At 36.8% G+C, this 17,759-nt stretch overlaps 1 pseudogene; it reads right to left on the reverse strand.

The window, feature by feature from the left end:
* Nucleotides 1-1,070: 1,070 nt before the first annotated feature.
* Nucleotides 1,071-2,712, reverse strand: LOC101705481 (ribosome biogenesis protein BRX1 homolog pseudogene; annotated as a pseudogene).
* Nucleotides 2,713-17,759: the final 15,047 nt, after the last annotated feature.

Consider the following 17,759-nt stretch of genomic DNA (forward strand, 5'->3'; position numbering starts at 1 on the left):
AAAAATTAACAAACAAATGTCAGCACTGTCTACCCCACTACAAAAGAATGCACATTCTTCTCAGCAGCACATAGAACTTTCTCCAAAATAGATTGTATAATATGAAGTATTGTATACAATGATTTCTGTTTAAATAAATACATAAGAATGAAAATAATCTCAAGTATACTATCAGATAATAGCACACCAAGACTAGAAATCAATCTAAAGAGAAACCTCATAAATTTTACAAACACCTAGATATTAAATAACACACTCCTGAACATTCACTGCATTCCAGAAATAATCAAGGAAGAAATGAAACAATTCCTGGAATCAAACTTTAATGGCAGTACAACAAACTAGAACCCAGAGACACAATGAAAGCAGTCCTGAGAAGGAAATTTATTGCGATCACTGCTCACATTAGAAGAAAAGAATGAAATCAATAAAAACCAAATGTTTCACCTTAGGATACTTGAAAAACAAGAAAACTTCAAACCCAAAACCAAAACATATATTATAAAAGTCAGTGTAGAAATTAACAAATTGAGAGTAAAAACTCAGTTCAAAGAAACAATAAATCAAAGAGACCACTCTTTGAAAGAATAAACAAAATAGATAATACCCTAGGCAAATTTACCAAAACAAGGAAATAAAGGACCCACATCCAACCAATTAGAAATTAAAAAGGTCAAAACACAACAGACATCCACAAAATTCAAAAGATCACTAGTAACTACTATGAAAAATTATACTCTGATAAATTAGAGGATCTTGAAAGAATAGACAAACTCTTAGTCATATATGAATTATCAAAGCTGAAATAAGAAAACATAAAAACATTGAACAATCCAGTAACAGACAATGAAATTGAGATAGTAATAAAAAACTGCCCACTAAGAAAAACCCCAGGACAGTTTGGAGACTGAATTTTAAACAACTTTCAGAGTGGATATAATTCAAATTTTCCTCAGACTCTAATGAAATTGAAAGAGAAGAATTACTTCTAAATTCATTCCTGGAAGCATTACTCAAATTTTAAAACAAAACAAGGACCCAATTAAAAAAGAAAACTACAGACCAATATCTTTTTTTTTTTTTTTGGTGATACAGTGCTTTATTTAGAAAAAGATAAACACCACTGATTCTAAGATATTTTTTTCTTTCAAGTGGCACAGAAATTAGACAAAGTAGTCCAGGATAATAGATGTATTTACACACTGAATGCAAAATAAATATACAATATTTGGAAAACTTAGTTATCCATTGATTCATTTTGCATTTCCACTGTTCATCTTGTGTTTCAATTTTCTTTGCCTTTTTTAAATCCTTTTTTTTCCTTGCTTTCAAATCAACTTTTAGCTCTGGTTTTACCCACTGTATTTCTATTGGTTTTTCCTCAGCAGGTGTAACAAAAACATCATCAGTAGGATCATGTGGAAGAACAGTCTTTGGTTCTTTCTTTCTCAGTTTCTGCACATCTCTTACTTGCTGTTTCTCTTTGTATTTCGCAGCTGTGATGGATCTTATGATATGCCAGTGCATGTTTGGTGACTGGTAGTGAGGATTTTCATATAAAATTGGTCCTCCAAAACTCCCCTGAAAAATCTTTATCAGATTTGAGACAAAACGAGGTCCTATTTCTACAAGTTGAGCATCTTCATGTATGACCTGAAAGTTCTGAAACCATATCCTATTATCCAAAATGGTGAAAGTTTAAATACATGGTCCACAAATGGCTGGCTTTTGGGATGATATCATGGAGTACTAAAAATCTGAATTAAGAGTTCTTTTAACAAAGCATAATGTGGCAATTCATCAAAACCAGGGTCAAAAGACAAAATTGGCCAAGAACCTTTCAAACAGTTTCCAGTCATCTTCAGTTCTGCTAGGGTATGAATATTTTGAACAAGAAATTTGGCAGAAGGCCCATGAGGTGAATTTGAAAGCCACATATAAAGATCTTGGTTTTTCTTAGCTTCAAAATAGATGCATTTGTTGCAGTTTTTCATTTCACAGACCTCATTAATCACAAATAATTTATCTTTATGATCTATTTTAGTATCTGCTTTAGAATGAGGCATCAAAGTTCTCAAGTCTTGCATTAAATGTCTTGTTCTGAAATTTATCCCTCTGGAAGAAAAGATGAGAATCCGTTCCTTATTTTTCCACTCGCCCTTGAAAATGGGACCTGGGATACTGCCCTTCTCTGCTTCTTCTACCTCCTTTGGTACAGCTGATGACTTAGCTGGAGGCTCGGCATCTTTTTTCTTTCTTTTTGGCTTCTTCGTCAAAACCGCCAAGTCCCCATGCCGCTTCCTCTTGGTTGCCACCATCTTGCCTCACCACCTTCCCTCTTCTTTAATATCTTTAACAAACCAATATCTTTAACAAACATAGATCCAAAAATCCTCAACAAGATACCAGCAAATACAATAAAACAGAATATCAAAAAGATCATACCTTATTACCAAGTAGATTTCATCCCATGGAAGCAAGGATGGATCAATATATGCAAATTGATAAATGTAATACATCATATAACCAGAAGCAAGGACAAAAAACCATGATCTTATCAATGGATTCAGAAAAAGCTTTTGACAATATCAAACAACCACTCATGATTAAAAAAAATCTTAAAGACTATAGGTGTAGAAGGATATCTTATCTCAATCTGATAGAAGCCATTTATGACAGACCAATGGCTAACATCATATTAAATGGGGAGAAGCAAAAAGCTTTCCCTCTAAAATCAAGACAAGGATGTCCATTGTCACCACTTCTGTTCAATAGAGTACTCAAACATTAGCCAGGGCAGTCAGGTAATGGAATGAAGTAAGTGGATACCTACAGGAAATGGATAATTAAACTCTCATTATCCACAGATGACATGATCCTTTACATAAGAGGACCCAAAAAATTTCAGCTAGGGACTCCTAAAATTAATTACCAAATTCAACAATGTAGTAGTATATAAAATCAACCCACAAAAATCAATAGCATTCTTATACAATAATGAATTCACCAAGAAAGTAATTAGAAAAACAATACCATTCACAATAGCATCAAGAAAAATTAAATATTTAAGAATTAACCTAACCAAGAAAGTGAGAGAGCTCTAAAACAAAAACTATAGTAATCTGAAAAAGGACACTGAAGAGAGCATAAGAAAATGTAAAGACATTCCCTGTAATTGGACAGGCAGAAACAACACTGTCACAATGGTCATACCTCCAGAATAGATATATAAAGATTCAATGTAGGCCTTCCTAAAATACCAGCCACATTCCCTCATAGAACTAGAAAAAAACCCCCAAAATTCATATGCAACAAGAAGACAGCCAGAATAGCAAAAGGAAACATGGGTACCAAGAGCAAAGCAAGAGACATCAACATGCTGGACTTCAAGTTATATTATAAAGTTACAGTGATGAAAACAGCATGGCTCTGGCACCAAAACATACATATAGATCAATCAGAAACAACCCCTGACAGCTTCAGACACCCAATCTTTGATCAAGGGGCCAAAAACATATATTGGAGGAAAGATAATCTCTTTAACAAAAGGTTCTGGGAACAGTGGCTGTCCACAGGCAGAAGATTGAAGCTAGACTCATATCTCTCACTATATTAGGTTAGTTCCTAAATATTTAACTAAAGTGAAAGTGTTTTAAAGATCTAAATCTTACAACACAAACATTAAACTTGCTGAGTGATATAAAAGGTAAAACTCTTGAAGTCCTAGGCATAGGGAAGAATGTTCCGAACAGAAACCCAATGCACAAGAAATAACACTGAGAATCAACAAATAGAATTAAATCAAAACCTTCTGCACAATGAAGAAAAGAATAAAAGAATAAAGAGACAACCTACAGAAGGGAAAAATTTTGCCAGCTAGATCTTTTAAACAGGACTAGTATCCAGAGTACGTAAGAAATCAAAAAACAGAGATCTCCGAAATAAAAGCCCAATAAAAAATAGGCAACTGAAATGAATAGACACTTTTTAGAAGAAGAAATACAAATGTCCAATGAATACATAAAATTGTGTTCAACATCATTGGCCATTAGAGAAATGCAAAGTAGAACAATACTGAAATTTCATCTTAATGATAGAAAGGCTATCATTAAGAAATTTTTAAAGGGTCGGGGATTCAGCTCAGTGGTGCCACTGCTTCGAATGCCCAAGGTCCTGACTTCTATCTTCAGTACCAAAAAAGAGGATAGAAAATTATAAAGATTCCTCAAAATCTAAAGCTACAAATTCCATTTGACCCTGCTCCTCCCCTTCTAGGTATCTTCTTCAGAGTTAAAGACATTGTATTACTGTGATACATGCATGCCCATATTTATAGCAGCACAACTCATTATAGGTAAATCTTAGAAGCAACCTATAGGTCCATCAACAGATGAATCAATAAAAAAGTAGTATTTATACACAATGGTATACTATTGTGCAATTAAGAAGGATGAATTTTAGTCATTTGTAAGAAAATGAGACTATGATATTAAGTGAAATAAACTAGCAACATAAGCTTAATTATCACATGATTTCTCTTGTATGAGAAACCCAAAGTATAAATAAAGAGTAAAATAAAGATGGATAATAGGAAACCGAAGGTAGATGTTTTGAAAAGAGAAGAGTACAAAAGATGAAGGGAAGGGAAGGAAGGACTTGAAAAAAAGAATTGAGATGTATTATATATATGTGCCAACTCTCCACAATAAACTTAATAATGTACTGATAACAAGGATAAATAAATTAATATTTAAACAATTTAAAAGGTACCCAGCAAAACCTTTATGAGCAGCTCCAGTGTTTCTGTTTGAGAAGTGAAAAGTTCTCTTGAAAAAAATTAACAACCTGAGCCACACTGATGTACTAAAATACTATTCTTACTTTTCTTCACCTTAGTATCACAAAATTTGTCTGAAGAATACTCGTGAAATACTATGCACTTCTCTTGGTACTCTTTAGTGTTCTAATGCATTTGGGTTACCTATTTTATTATCCTATAAATTCATGCATCCATAAATGAATAATGAGTACCATCATAATTATTTAATAGTTTCCAGCCAAGATTTACAGTGTTCATCTCTTCACTAAATGGCTTTGTCAGTTCACTCCTGGTCATTTCTGTGCGTTTTGATTTGACATATATTTTGAACAGTGAACATGATAGCCTGATTTAACTAAAAAGTATATAAAGATCTAAAAAATCTCCATCATTTGGGGAAAAGTATTGAAGCATAATTCCTTTAAAAATTAATATTCCACAAATGATCACCAGATTGTTTAGTGTCTTTAAAGGGGGGGGGTGGCACTGTAACAATTTTATTGCCATAAAGGAATTTTAAATACAGTAATAAATCGGTTCACAAAAACTTCTATTTGCAAACAATTTGGTTTACAAACAAAAGCGTTCATAAAACTTTGTATCTGCTTGCAAACTCCCTATCGGGTGATAAACGTGACCATGATCATCTGGCACACATAAATAAACACAAACATCTTCCTTAAAATTGTAAAAAACAAAAAAAATTTAGTTCATGAACTGAGGCACCACTGTAATCGAATGAGAGCATACTTCTAAAGTCATAGTTTTTGAAAGAAGACAACTTGTAAAGGGTGATTTTGTTTTACAGCTTTCATTTTCCTTCACATCAGGCATCTCCTCCCCACTTTCTGTAGGGAGATGTGGTGTTAAGTATACTGGAATTATCATCACCTGGGGCTTGTGTTCCTGACATAATCCAGGGAAAACACATTTGTACAGTGCAGCCAGGTATAGGACTTAGCGCACTCAGGATGGGATTCCTCTTGGTCTGTAAATTGATGGGCACTCAGAAGGATCATGTGACTACTCAAGGGAGTGAATGCTAGGCAGGGGGTGTAACCCTGCCCTCCTCTCCAAAGCAAGAGACAGAGAGAACCTGGCACCACCCAGGAGTGAAGGGAGGACCCTAACACAGGAAGCACAGTTACTCTTTATGGTCCTGTTCCTCCCAAGGGTCTAAGGTACACGCTTATGTTACATGAGGTAGGGAGAGTTGGGACCCTTAGGTAGGATTAGATTAGGGAACCAGGCCCCTTTACCAAAGAGGAAGGAAATAGCCTCTGCATCTCTGCACTGACAGTCTGTGCTTCTGACACTGGCTCCTGTGCAGGTCATGCTGTCCCTCCTAGAGCAGGTCGCCATTCTTACCCGAATTCCTCTATTGTTCCATAAGACTGAAGCCCTAGCCACAAGCCCAACATCCAATCCATCCAGGGTCGACCCTCAGGGGGGTGGAGATGGGACCCCTACCCCATAATGCAGGTGCAGCAGTGACCCAGCTCTAGGTGCCCTACTCCTCTCCCGGAGGGGCCTTCTACCACTTCTTGCCATACCTGGGATAAAGTTCCTGCTCTGCACTGTCTTCTCTGACTCCTCTTCCCTCCCTATGTCGGGGACAGCCAAGCCTGGGGAGGGTGAGTCTGGGGACCCCTACACTGCAGACCACTGGACCTAACGACAATTTCTTCACTCTCACAGAGCTACTGCCAGGGAGCTTCTAAAGTAGCACACATTTTGTTCTCTTGGAACACACAGTAGTTTTCTGAATCATGTTGATTATGACTTGGTGTGTCCTAACCTTCATAAAAATTTTTTAAATCTGTTATAAATGTAGCACACAAAGGGAAAGGCTTTTTGCATCAGTCCTAGGATTATGATACATGTTATTCAGGTGTTTAGTAATTATTTGTTGAATACACGTATGGTGCTAGTTTCTAGGAATACAAGGCTGGCCACAGTTTTGCCATTTCCCCTGAAAAGATCATAATGTTGTACCTCTTGTGAAGTCCCTCATATGCAGGCACACACCCTATGTATACACCTGAAGTCTTGTTTCTAGTTAATTCCTGTGGTGGTATCCACAAGATCACTTTTGAGGTAAGTGCTGCTTTTTGCACCAAAACATTAATTCAAGGCTATCTTGTAAACCCTAAAACTTAGTAAACACAAGGGAGTGACCCCTGACTGCATTGTCTTGTAGGTGCATTGTGGCTCCTACCATTCTAAGACTCTCAAGTCTTGTTCCTAGTGAAGAGAACCACAGTTGTGGTGAGGACCTGAGGGTTAACACAGGTAGCCTTGTTCTGAGAAAGAAATCACATGGTAAAATGTTTCTGAATGTGCTTGATATAGTTCACACACTGTGAAAATAATTGTCTTCTCTCTTTTCTAATAACCACTTTTTGGATACTCATGGGAGAGAAACATTTTGAAAGTGATTATAATGTCATTTAAAAGAAAATATAATACATTAGATTAGCTAAAATGTGTGTCTTAAAGCAATTATTCTTGAAAAGTAGGTAGAAACATACAGTTCTGGATAGGGGGTAGGGGATCCAAGTCCTAGAAGGAAATGCTTGTAATATATTGCATTATTGAAGTCTCTAAGCTCTTGGATTGTTACATAACTTTCATCCTCCTATGTGACAATGCTTCCAATTCACAAATGTCTTCAGCAGTGCAAATAAATTACTGTGCCAACAGTTTTGTAATACTTTGTTGAATCACATTATTAGCTGAAATTCTTTAGTATAAGTGATTTTTTGAGGAACGAGATTCCTTTGGTTAGAAACAAAGAAGTACTTTCAATACTTGAAGAAATATTTTCAATTACTTTATAACACAAAAGCCTGGTGTCTTGTTTCACACACGAATTTAGTTAACCAACATGTGTTTTTTAGGGCATTGATTAGGAGTAAAACAGGATGTAGGGCCAAAAGTAAAGATGATTAAAATGGATTCCTGCCCTCACATTGCTCACAAAGTCCAGGAGAGGAAACAGACACATAATCTCAGTTATAAAACAGCATGACTAAGATGAGGGGCAAGATTTCCAGGCCAAAGCTAAAGAAAGCACAAGTAAGGAAGGAGAGAGACACAGAATTGTGAGGGCATAATCTGATCTCTTGAGTCCAGTTATGTCTAAAACCAACTCTCTTCCTACTGTAATTCTTCAAATAAATCAATTCTTTCTGTTCTATTTTGTTTTATTAACTTAGTTTGAGATGAGTTTCTCTGGTTGTGGTTGAAAATGTTCTCGCTGATATACAGAGTAAAATTCATACCGCAATGCAAGCGCACTTGTAGTCAATCCCAGAACTCTTGCAGGCTGAGGCAGGAACACTGTAAGTTTGAGCTCAGCCTAGTATTTCATAAGAAGGAGCAAAAAGAGGAGGGGAGGAAGGAAGAGAAGGAGCAAGAACAAGAGGGGAAGGGGAGGACAGAGAGCTATACTAAAAGGAGTTACAGTAAATTAGAAGGGTGATTACTTTGGAATTGAAGAAGAAAGGACATATCCAAGATCAGCAAGACTCGAGGGGGGGAGGGAAGATGAAGTGTCATGAGCACCATCTGTAAGATACCCAAGCATAGAAGTTAGGCAAGTGAAAGGAGCACATTATTAAAGAAAATGGGTAAATGAAAAACTATTATTTAGTTTTCTTTGTGGGTCAGCCCAAGGAAATCTTCAGGATTTATTTCACCCTGCTGGATAACCAAGAGGAAGAAGCAGTGACCATGCATGCACCCTTCTCCTCTCAGGGACTCTCAGAGTTGGTTCCAAGCCTGGTATAAATAGGTAGATGGCACTTGCTGCTCCTTCATTGCAAAGCTGAGCATGGTCAGATATGAGGTTAACCAAGCTCAGGACCCACCCCAGGGTGAGGCTGCCTCATTGTGCTCAGCATCCCTGCCCACCACTGCTGGGAATGGATAGGAAGCTGAGCTCTTATCTTTGAAGCCTCTCTTTGGGGTGACTCCAAGTAGACCAGAAATTTAGTCTGCAGTTCCCAGTTAAAAGTGAAGGTGATTGAAGAGACATGGTGTCTCATCTGCGTGGGGTGCAGCCAGAGGAAATCTACATTGCCTCTAGTCAAACTCACAGGATTAACCTAGGGTGATTTGTCCGTTATGATGGAATGAAAACAAGTGGCTAAGCAGAGTTTGAAGTGCACAATACAGTAGTTGTGAAAAAAAATCAAACTATTTATTGCCTGATATAAGTGTGCAACTTATAGAGAGCTCATTCAAATCTGGATGCAAACAGCAGGCTCTCAGCATGAACGGGGTGAGCACAAACACATGGGCAAAACAGACAGACTTGTGGACACAAATATCCTCACAGCAGTGGAGTGAGTCGAAATGAAAACTAAGCTAAGGTATCATTTCATTTCTAAACACTTGAACATCATTTCATTTCTAAATAGTAAATTAAATTGTTAATGTGAAATCACAATTTTGAATTGAGTATCATAGTATTCAAGTTGTGCTATGCAAAGCCAAAAAATATACCTACTCTAATCCAATATTTCTAATTCTGAGATTATATGGTAAGAATATTATGTAACAGAAGTGTAAGGCACATGCATGAATAGTTCATTATAGCATTTTACACCATAGCAAATATATTCAGGAAAGTTTAGATCTACAATAATACACAAATGGATAAAAAGATACTACAAAAATGCGAGTAGACATAAATACTAAAAAGAGGGTTTAAAGAAGGAAAGTAGTTAGGATAAGTTTTGAAATAAAGAAGCAATACACAAAAATCCACATGTACTACGTGGTATCAATCCATAATTTGGACAAAGTTAAATGAAATAAGAAAACAGAAACAAAGTAAATGTAGGTATTGAAAATTAATTTATGAGCAGGAAAGAGGAATAGAAGAGATCTTTGGTAAATACTATTTGGATAACAAAAATACAAAATCAATGCTAGGTAAATAAAAAGCTTAAATGTGAAAGGCAAAACTGTTAGACTTAAAAAAAGAAGATACCTAGAGTAAGCTTTTTCTGGCCTCTGGGCAAAGAATATTTCTGTTAAAAATATACAAAAAAACCCACATTTACCATGAAACAAAAGTCATAGAACAGATATCATAACAATAAGAAACTTCTCTTGCTCAAAATGTATTCAAACAAGAATAAAAATTCAGCCCACAAATGTGATGAGTGCATAACACTGACCAAGGGTTCATATATAAACTACACTAAGGATTGAAAAGTGAACAAAAGTCATAAACTTATTCTTTATAAACTAAGAAATATAAATGACCATGAAACATGTGATAAGATTCTGAAACTCATGAATAACCAAGTTATTTTTAACTTAAACCACTCAGATATGTTTCTTGCCATGGCTGCTATATATTTAACTCCAGAGAGAAGCATTCTTTTGCTTATGGCATGAGCAACACCTCCTGAAGCTGAGCAATGCTTGATCCTCTTTCACCACCAGGATATCTGCAGATATTCAAAAGTTAGCAATAGCAAGTCTCTACCAGGAGATCAAATAATGGGAATGTCAGTGACTGCTTACCTAAATATAGATTGACTCAAATCCTAAGGAGAACAGTTGGTCATTTTCTACCATGACTATTGGAAGACTTGAAAAGGAATTTGAAAGAGGGTTGACTAGTAATGAGCACAGACATTAGCAGTCACCAAGCAATATTCAAAATAAAAATGTACAAAGGCATCAATCAGCAAGTTTTTCCAGACAACTCTGGAAGCTCCCCACAAAAACAAAGAAAGCAGATCAATAAAGTAAAATAATAATGATAATGATAAAAAACTATCACCATGGATAAGATTAAAGCTCAGGAGAGCTAGAAAATTGAAAGTGTAGGGAGAAACTGATGTGAAATAAAATCTATGGTATCCATACTAATACAAAGGCTAGGATATGAGTCAGCAAACTACCACCTGTGAATCAAATTCAGCCCACTATCTGTTCTGCTAAATGAAGTGTTAGTGGAACATAGCCACTTCCATCCATTTGCATATAATCCATGGTTGCTTTTTGATTACAATAAAAACAGAGGCCATATGACCCACAGAGCCTAGAATATTTTCTATTTCATTCCTATGGAAAATGTTCACCAATATCTAGACTAAGAGATAAGGGAAGGTGAAAAATGAGAAGTCTTTGGATATTAAAAAATATATGAGAAATAATGAGAGACTGTTGATCCTTCTCATAGAGAGGAACTATAGACCTTATATATGTTAAATTGGAGCTAAACTGGACCGTGAAACTGATATCAAGATGGGACTAAATATAGAGGGTTTTTTTTTGTGTGTGTGCCAGGGATCGACCTGGGGTCCTTGCCCCTGCGCAGCAGGTGGTGAAACCACTAAGCTAAATCCCCGGCCCCTATAGCAGCTTTTTTGATATCTGGTAAACACAGTGGAATAGTTGGAATAAAGACAAGAAGCAAATTTTCCTGTGAAGTGGCAAAGTCTTGTATCATATGGACTTTAATATACTTGATTCCATTGAAAATATTTTTTAAGTGATGAGAGGTTGACTTTGTATTATATTCTCTGGGTCATTCTGTTGCCTTTTTGATAGTCTACTGCTGGGGTATCTATTCACAGGCAAGGTGAACATTTTAAAATAATACTGAGCTACTATAAAATGATGTTTAAAAATCCAGTGGCCTAATGATAAAAAGCAGTTCATGTGTGTTTGTGATTCAGGTTTCTACACTCATGATACGTTTGCAGGGAAGCTCTATTAAGAGAATTTCCTAGACCAGATTCCTTCCAGACAGGCAGAGATTTTCTCTCCTTTGTCCTAGACAATGGTAGGAGAAAATGTAATATTTTCCCAGTCACTGAAGTCTCTCTACATTTAGTTATTAGGAATAGGAGGACAAAGTGAGCAGAATGACATGTGGTCACAGACTAAATTCATTTCAACCTAAGAAAAAAAGATAGGAAGCTGTCACAAGTTAAAAATACTGACAGGATGGCAAGGCCGTAGTGTCTTTGCTTCACCAGGCAAATAAACCTAAATTTCTGTGGGAAATACGCTTGCATATTAACCAGAAAGAAACAGCAAGTCTCTTGTTTTATTAGCAGGTTACCCACAATTTGGGAATGTAAAACTGTGATGCTAACTAGTGACTTTTTAGAAATGTCTTTGAGCCAGGTGTGCTAAAAGGGATCCTGGTTCTTAACTCTAACATGAGCATTCTACCTCCTCCAACACAGGCTGAATATGGTCCAGGAAGTAATAAACTATTAACCACTTATCATATAGATACTGTACGGTCCAATCTTAAACCTCGGTTCTTCTCTTTAACATGTATATTGACACCTTACAAAATGTAAGAGGAATTATAGAGAACTCAGACTCGAGTGAAATGTATTTTTCTCTGCACCACATTTCATACAACACTTGTGGAAGGATTAGCAAGGGATTGGACTACCAGGTGTATCAAGATAAAAGTTACAAATGTCTGTATGTGGTAGCAAGTTACAGAAAGCAGGGTCTGAATTGACTTGGAATCTAGGGATATATAGGGAAGACAAAAAGAAATCTGAGGATATCACTGATCTCAGCAACCTTGGTATTCAATTCTGTACAATGGCAGAAATAGTACTAATTTTTACTTGGATTTGGAAGACACTTAAAGCAGAATTATGCTCATACCAACTAGAAACAACTTTGCATCGCATTATTACTGTTCTTTTGGTAGCTGACATAATTCTTTGAAAGTGTGGTTTTGAATAATGACCAATATTCCATTGACTGAAAGCGTTGGAGTGTAGAATGTGAGACAGATGGACTCTAGTCAGCAGGTGCTGGATCCTCCATTGTTGTGTATCTGGAATTCTGCAGCATTTAGCATGGATTTACTCAGCAAAATACCTTCCCCAAGCCAGAAACGTAAAACAATCTCTCAGGCACCACACTTTTATTTTTTTAATGCGAGGTTTGTTTATTTTTTTAATGCAATGATTTTTCTCAATTCAATTTTATAGAAAACTTCTCTACTTTGGAGGGAGAACTCCAGAAACCTCTTTCCATATGCTGCCTGGGAAAAAATTATATTTTTATATACAATGTCCGTGACCACCCAGTGATGCAGCCAAGTAACAAACACTTCTAATAGGCTCAGTTTAGGGACTGACTCAAATGGTGGTTAAAAGAGAAATAGTTACATAAAGTCTCCTTCAATTCCCCTGAAGAAGTGCACTTCTGTCACGTGACAAGGAAGGAATAATCCACAATTATGTGGCGCAGAGAGGAATCTATACGTGCACAGTGCTCTTTAAAATCCAAACTATTTTTGGCATTAGCTATGTGTTTCTTAGAATTTTTCAGTTTGGAGGAACAAACTTTTTGACCTGATTTCATATTTGAAAAAACAAAAAAACTCATGAAAAATCAACTAGTTAACTTTAAATGAACTGTCCAGAATCCTTCTAAAACTGTCAACATTAAAGCCCATTTCCTGCTAGGAATAGTTGAATTATATACAGGTGATTTTAGATTGTATGTGTTTATGGAGTTCATTATCCAGGAATTTGAGAAATTGGTCTTTATATAGGAATACGAAGCAAAGAAATGTGCCATTTCTTTTTGACTAGGAAAGCTGATCCTACAAGAAACATATCCTGATAGTTTGTTACAGGGAGCATTTGAAATCTGGGTCCAGAATGAACCATGATGCTATCTATCACCCGAGAGTAACTATTTCCTATGTTCACACACCATTTGTTTTTAAAATGTTTGAACTCTGCATCCCAAATCACTGTTCCATGTGCTAAAGCTATAGTAGTGTGACTTCAAAGAGACATGAATCCCTGATTCTCAGGATATTATCCAAACCATTTTCAAAACGAATGGGACTCCTTGCTAGTGATGTTGGTTTCCTACTTACTTTTCTTATCAGGTTTTGAAGGAAGGGAAATCTGAGTGAAATCATTGCTTATCCCTCAGAAGTAGACCAGAAACAACAAGAAAAGCACACAAAAGTTGCCCTTTTGGAATATTCTTAAAATGCTGCCCGATCTACAGTAACCATTATTTATGTTGTCCCTTCTAAGGATTGCTAGGAAAACAACAGGACATGGAAGCAAAGCATTCTCAAGGTTGTGAAGTTCTTATTCACAGGGCATCCATTCCTGGGTCTGTTTGAGAATAACAGAAGCTGTGTTTCTCGGGCTTTGCCACCCTTGTTGTTGCAAGGTCTGCAGTCCTGGCAGAGAATCATCCACAGCCAGGGTAAGCCTTGGACTGTCACACATGGTCACAATGGAGCGTCCCTCTGCTTCTCCTGTATATTTAAAAAATAACCTGCTTAGGTGAGATTCACAGACTATAAAACAATAATTTGAATTTTAACATGGATCTGCGGCCTTTAGTATATTCGCAAATGTGGTACAACTACCACTGTTACCTAGCTCCAAAATAGTTCCATCACTCCAAAGAAAAACTTACCCTTTATTGTTTTCTCTCCATTTCTGCTTTTTCTACCCCATAGCAACCATCAATCTACACTATTTCTCACCTCCTTCCCTTTCTTAATCCATTCCTTTAGTACGAGTTCTTACCTGTGCTTTTGCTGTCCATAAACTCATCTGACAGCATGTCTCTGCTGCTGCCATTTATAACTTAATTGATTTGATATCAGAGAGAAGAGCACAATCTCTCTTGGTTGTCACTAAGCTGCCAATACCCATCCCTCTGCTATATGATCTTCCTGGCCACCCTATCTCCTGGGCACTGCTGTCTCCCTACATCTCTGCTCCCATGAGTGATGCATAGCACTCTGCAAGCAGGCTGTTCATATGGTACTTTGTTCATTAATACTCCTCAGCCACTGTGAGGAGACTATGTCTATTTACTTTTTCATTTCTCTGTATCACATGGAGACAAGATTAAACTTGAAGACTCCATGGAATTCTTTGTCTATGTGGAAAGATGGTTTTTCATTAATTAAGGACTTTTCATTAATTAACTTCAGCTAATTTTGTCCCTACCATTATGATCAGAGACCATGTTTGGGAGAGGGGCACTAGGTCTAAAGCCAATTCCAATAGCAATTGGCTAGTTGTAATCAGAGTCAGTCCTCATTTCTGGAGACCAAACTATTATTAGCAACCCACACATACTCTGCTGCTGGGATCTTCAATTAGTGTTCTCCTAGGAAGATCTTAACCTCTCACTTAAAAGTGCTGTTGATAAGGCAATATATAATCATTTCTAGGTCAGCAAAACATATCTGGATACTAAAGGATTTTTAGTTTGAATTTAGAGTCAAATAGGACTCTAAATCGAAGCATAAAACTACATATTGGAATAATAACAAACTGAGATGATTTTGTAATTTTTAACATTGAATTGGTTAAGATGTTTATACATAGGAAAAAATGTAAAAGGATAGGCATAAATCAGGAAAGATGCTTCAACACACATACATATATGTGTGAAAGTGGTAATTAGGCAAAGAAACTATAATGTAAGAGACTAAGAACATTTTCAGATATTGATTGGCACAAGAAAAACCTCAAAATATGCAGAAAATAAAAATAAATAAATAATAATTAGCTAGTTTTTTAATCAACCAACTTTTTAAAAAAATGACTGCTCTTTCTTTTCTGATTGAATGAATAACTTCCATTTCACTCAGGATAGCAGGCCACATTATGTGAGAATTCTACTAAAGCTCAACTGAACATGCAAGCTAAAAACATCATAAATAGTGTGAAATGCATACTTGGTTCAAAAAGAGAGGAAGAAAAATCAAAAGGCAAATGAACAGGAAGGAAAATAAAAGTTGGGACATAAACAATTGCTCTTGCCCTCCCCAGTGTTTACTCTTGATAGACAAAGGGTTTAATAGCTGAGAAGGAAGCACAGTTTAGATTATGTGATGAGCAGGTAGGAACTGAGACCTTATGTGATGGAATGATATCTTCATTAAGCTATGTAATAGGAATGTATTTTTTGAATGAGTAGATGACAGCATGGTCATTGGTCTTCACCCTAGACTATTGGTGTAAAAAAGTCTTCCTTTTCTGAGATTTCATATGCAAAGGCAAATACCCATGGTGAGTGTTAAATTCCACTTCAGTTTTAACATTTACTTTCTAGTCAAGCACAGATTCTCCCACCACAGACAAAGTCAAGTTTTTTCAAAATATTAAAACCCTGGAATGGCATATGAATGATGTGATATCTGATAAAATTATAGGCACCAAAAATTTAGAGATGTGTCCACTGCTGGGTTATGGAAGAGCAGATTGATCCAACCCTGCCTAGGGCAACACAGAGGAGTTGAGGGGTGGGGTGTGCTGCACAGTGAGAGAAAGTCAGCTTCACTGTCTGCATGGAGGTTTTGGAAATGAGAAAATGTGAGCAATTAGCTACAAGAAACATTCAGACTACTGTCAGAAACATACCAGAGACTGAAAGATCTTTAAACCACAGAAATTCTTTTCTCACAGTTCTGGAGACTCTAAGGTCAGGGTCTATGAGGGCCCTCATCAGGGTCAAAGTTGGCTGACTTTTTGTTTCTCCACGTGGCAAAAATGGGCAAGAGACCTCTCCAGGGTTCACTTTTTAAGGAAACTAACCCCATTCCTGAAGGTTCTCCATTCATCTAATTATCTCCTGAAGGAAGAGCCCACTTCTCAAAACCATGGCTCTGGAGGTTAGAATATCTACATACTCATTGTGAGGACATGGAGACATTGAGTTCACTGATGACGCTATTTTTATTTCAGCATGAAATTAAACTTCAGTAGCAATTGTGAATTTTCTAAAAATTTCAGTTACTCCTGCTAGGAAGTTTGTGTCCTTTGATCTTGTCAGAGACCGAGGTTTGAAGTGTGTTCTGTAGAGCCCTTCTGTGAAAAGAGAGAGCAGTTTCAGTGATAGCAGAAGTATGTTTCTGTTTTATAAGGACAGCTTTCACAGGGACTTGGAAAAAGATACATATTAGAGATAATGTTGTATTTCTTATTTCTGATTTAATTTTTCCCTAAGAAGAGAATGGAGATTAAATAACCCTTGCTAAGGATCCCAAGTTAAAGGGCCAGCCCTTCCCCTTGCTGATTAAGCCTCTCATACAATAAAAATCCACAAACCTGGGCCCAGTCTTGAGGTTTGCCTCCATGGCCTCCTGGTCCTCACTTAAGCATTTTTTTCCTCCATAAGGAGAGGAAGAGAAGAAAAAGGCTTTCACCCATGTAACCATTCCCAGAAAAACAACAGTGTTCTAGAAAATAATGGCTGAGCCATGCAATACTTAGCCCAGAAACATAGATCTCAAGCCTTGTGGTTTCTAGGCAGAAAATGAAATTAGGTGCCCAAGTGAAATTAAGTTTGAAGAATTACTGATGCATAAATGATGTTTACTCAATATTTGTTGAAGTTAAATGAGTAGGTGTGGTAACCTGTCTCCAAAGTTACTGCTTTTACCTACACTCAGTAATGCCTGTTGTTGTTTCTGTTTGTTCCTTTCTTTGTTTTGTTTCCTTTGTTTTGTTTTGATTATTTTGTTCTTTGAGACAGGGTCTTTCTATGCAGTTCAAGCTGGCCTTGAAATCACTATGTAGCCCAAGCTGGCCTGGACCTCAGGGTGAGCCTCCTGCTCCTCCTCCCTTTTGCTGAAATTACAGGTGTGCATCCCCATGCCCCACTCGGTAATGCCTATTATAGAGAGACTATTCTTATGAAATTGTCCAGCAGCATAACAAACAAAAATGTGCTCATCCAAAGAATGAGATGACATGCCAAATGAGTTATGAAGCCTGGTATTTTCACTGCCTGGACCTCAGATACACCAGTGTTTGAATCTACAAACAACTGTGAAGCCGAGGGCAGAAAAAAGCAGCAAAACACAGCTGCTTGCGCCTGGCTGCAGCACCCCCTGCATGTTACATAACAGACATTGCGTAATTGTGCATTTAACTCAAAA

This window comes from Heterocephalus glaber, unplaced genomic scaffold (assembly GCF_053883595.1).
Source record: "Heterocephalus glaber isolate CG9 unplaced genomic scaffold, H.glaber_assembly_v1.0 deba00001481, whole genome shotgun sequence".
Classification (NCBI taxonomy): domain Eukaryota; kingdom Metazoa; phylum Chordata; class Mammalia; order Rodentia; family Bathyergidae; genus Heterocephalus; species Heterocephalus glaber.